Source organism: Cydia amplana, chromosome 2 (assembly GCF_948474715.1).
Source record: "Cydia amplana chromosome 2, ilCydAmpl1.1, whole genome shotgun sequence".
NCBI classification, from domain to species: Eukaryota; Metazoa; Arthropoda; class Insecta; order Lepidoptera; family Tortricidae; genus Cydia; species Cydia amplana.
This window is the reverse complement of record NC_086070.1, coordinates 19858133-19861901: the sequence shown is the minus strand read 5'-3', so window position 1 is coordinate 19861901 and position 3769 is coordinate 19858133.

Genomic DNA, 3769 nt, shown 5'->3' with positions numbered 1-3769 from the left:
TTTAAAGAATTAGTAGTAGACGCCTAAAATATTTAGTTTACAGATTTAAAAATATAAAAGTATGTCACAATATATTCCCACTTTTAACCATATATACAATTAATGCTTAACTTTCATAGATAGATATAAATTAAATTTATTTTGACTTCGAATTTGAAATGGTTTTTCAATGATAGTAGGTAATTAATATTGTAACGGTTTAGACATATTTGTATACACGTATTAGACATATTTAACAAACAAAATAATGACGAAGTATTATAATTATGAGTGGTATTGTAAAGAAGATCAGTGTTATTGTAGGTATGGGCTTGTTTAAGAAAAGAATTAACGTTGGTTTTTAAAGAGCGCAAGTTTCGTATAAATGTTAGTAAATGAATGTTTGTGGTAAGTTTAAGAAAGGTAAGGAATGTGAAATAATGGTTAGCATGGTTGTCGATTGTATTATTAGTAAAATGGAATTTGTATGTTATTGGAAAAGTGATAAAATATTGATGTATGGGAAAACTTAAACACGTAAGTTTTTCAAAGGACGATTAGCCTGATCAACTAAGAGTTGCTGAAATTCTTATATGTTAAAGTTTTCATGGTGTGTGAGTTAAGTGATTGCATTTGAGTGATGGTTTATTTTGAGTGGGAAATGAAAGAAAGTAATTGAAAAGTAAATATATGTACCTATCGCATCTTCGGTGGCCTGAGAGGCGGCCTTGAGCGATTAGGTTAGCAAGGGTACGCCAGGATACAAGGCAGGCAAGGAATCCTTGGCGTCTGACCATGATTCGATCGAGTATCAATCGTGGAGACCCTTGGACACATGGAAGGTTATGATGTAAGGATGTGTTAAAAGAACTGCCTGTCTGAGTATAAAAATAGTATGTATGCGCGCTTTAAATAAAATGTCCTTGTATCCTGAGCAAATAAATAAATAATTATAGTAAGGTCGGCCGACCACGTATGTAAAAGCGTTGCGTACCCTTGATCCTTGATTTCAGTGAAGCATAAAAGATGCCACTATAAATGAATAAATAAAATAAAATAAACAAAGAAAATATATTTAAATAAATGACGTCATAAAAGTAAATGAAAAAAAAATGATTAAGACTTGCAAGTAAAATAAAAAATATAATTGTGATCATGACATGAATTATGGACAATGCATACTAAATAAACTATGAATACAGAGTCTCTGAATGAATATGGATATATCCAGAACATATTATAATATATTATATAGATTTTAATATTCTGTATGTTATTTTAAGTTTTTTTTTTCTCCTTTTACCAATAAGTTGAAATGTTAATTACGGGTTTATTTAGTCTAATTTGGTTCATCAAATCGCATTCATATTCATATTAATATGTAGGTAATTCAATACAATATTAGTGTAAGTTTATCATTAATTTCTGTTAAATATTTTAACCAGTTCTTCAGTAGGTGCTGTGTATAAGCTGTGTGTATAACCATTATTTTTTTTTCATCCAAAGTAAATTAAAAATGTTATTTTGTTACAGTTAAATTTTTTTTTATAAATCACTTTTTATATTTTGTTTGGTTTTTAGAAAGCAAATTTTTTTTTATACGTAAAGTTTTGTGAAATTAGTGTTTTTTTATTTATTTTAACAATTGTGTTTTTACTTAAGTTGTTTTTTTTATGTGAAATTTTTATTAATCCACAATTCTTTGGTTTGTTTTCGTAAAACATTTATTCAAGGTTCATTTATGCATTTTTACTTTCGCTGCTAAAATTGTTTTAATAAACTACCTACTTTATAATAAATATTAGTATAAAAAAAAGATTAAATTTAAAGAAGATTAATCTTTTTTTTTCTTCAAGGGGGGAGGTGTAGTGTGTGTGGTATGCCTCACCCACACACAAGCATAGCCTTAACATATATAAGTGCATGTAAGTGTTATTTAAGTCATTATACGTCTATACTCGAAGCTAGTTGTTTTCCTTTAACGCCCAACCTCACAGTATTCAAAACTGATATCAATTAGCCAAAAAAGCAAAACGGTCCGACACAGATAATTTCATAATCATTTAGATTTCCAAATTTGGTTACGATTGGTTAAGATTTGGAGGAGGAAACAGTCGAGTACGAAACCTCGATTTATGAGATTTTTACGCAGGATTTTTCGCCTTGTCCTTATCGCACTAGTTTTAGGAGCCGCTTCCGTTAGCGAGACGGGTATATTTACCAGGGATGTTGCGGATGCAGATTTTTTGACATCCGCGGATGCGGATGCGGATGCGGATTTTTAAAGGCTCACATCCGCGGATGCGGATGCGGATGCGGATGTCAAGATTAGGTACTTAGAAAACGTCAAATATTACATTTTTAGTATTTTTTTATTAAAAAAAACCAAACGTTTAGTATTTGAGCAAGAATATAGGTGCGTTATATTTAATAAACAGTAACTTCGCCGACTTTTCTGGATCTAGACGATTTCGTTATAGGTAATGACGAAATTACCTAGCACTTACGCCGCCGCTAAGACGTTCCTGTACCGACTTGTTCGACATCCGCATCCGCATAAGCTCCGCATCGATTTTATGCGGATGCGGATGCGGATGCGGATGTTGAAAATAATGCGGATGTTCCGCGGTTGCGGATGCGGATGCGGATGTTCGCAACATCCCTGATATTTACCTAAAATATTTAAATCTCAGCTCCTGTTTCGTCTTAAGTTCATAAGTTAAATGTAAAAAAAAAACTGTAGCGTAACTTATAACTCCCGTTTCGTAGATCAGAAACTAACAGGATTCCGAAACCATTACTGAGGCAATCTACAGCGGCGCGCGTTGATTAATGTTCCCAATTTATGTGAAACCTCAAAATATCGCCGACGTTAAATGAGTTTTATAAAAATTATATTATAATGCAACTTAAAACTAAAAATGTGTATAGAGGGCGCCTCTGAGCTCTAGGTCTACATCGTTCAAAATCCTAGCGTTGGAAAACGCAACTGTAATAATACACTCTTTTTTGGGCAGTCGTTTAAAAATGCGAGTGCGAGTTCCGTCTGTGCTTTGGGCTGCTTGTGGCTTGTCACATAGAACACAGAGTGATAATATTAGGAAAATACGAAAAATCCAAATCATGATGTTCGTCAATACGTACACAGCTGCGAAAGTGCATACCTACTGTATGATGTAGGTAACATGTATTTGCATTATTAATTCATAAAAAAATTGTGCTTCGTTCTTTCTTCTTTTGATCAATAAATGAAAGAGACCATTCTAGTTAAATCACATAGGTAAGTACATATTATAAAGTTTTGTATAGTCCTTTAAAATAATATGGCTTAAGTTTTAACTATTGTCCTACGAACATAATACGAACTATTGTACGATCACAGTTTGTCGCCACAAATAGTCTATGTTAAATGTTTTGATTAATATCTAGTTACCACGTTAACAATTGAAAATCCATGTACATCTATTTGGCTCAAAGGCTTTGTGATAAATGGAATGCGTATAATAATAATAATAATAAAAGACGTTTATTCAAAGAGTTTGAACATAGGTACATAATAAAAGTACACAATAATGCTTACAAACTAATTGAAAGGGAAGGTGGCTCAGCTAATGTCTGTGCCAAAAGACTACGGGGCATAGCGGCCCTAAATACTTCCAGCAACGGACGCTGTTATTCTGCCACCGCCGTATTTATATCTAGCTAAGGACAGTAGAAACATTTACACTATTACACATAGGACAGGATAGCAAAACCGAACAATGCGCAGTGGATAAAAAAGTGCTAACTT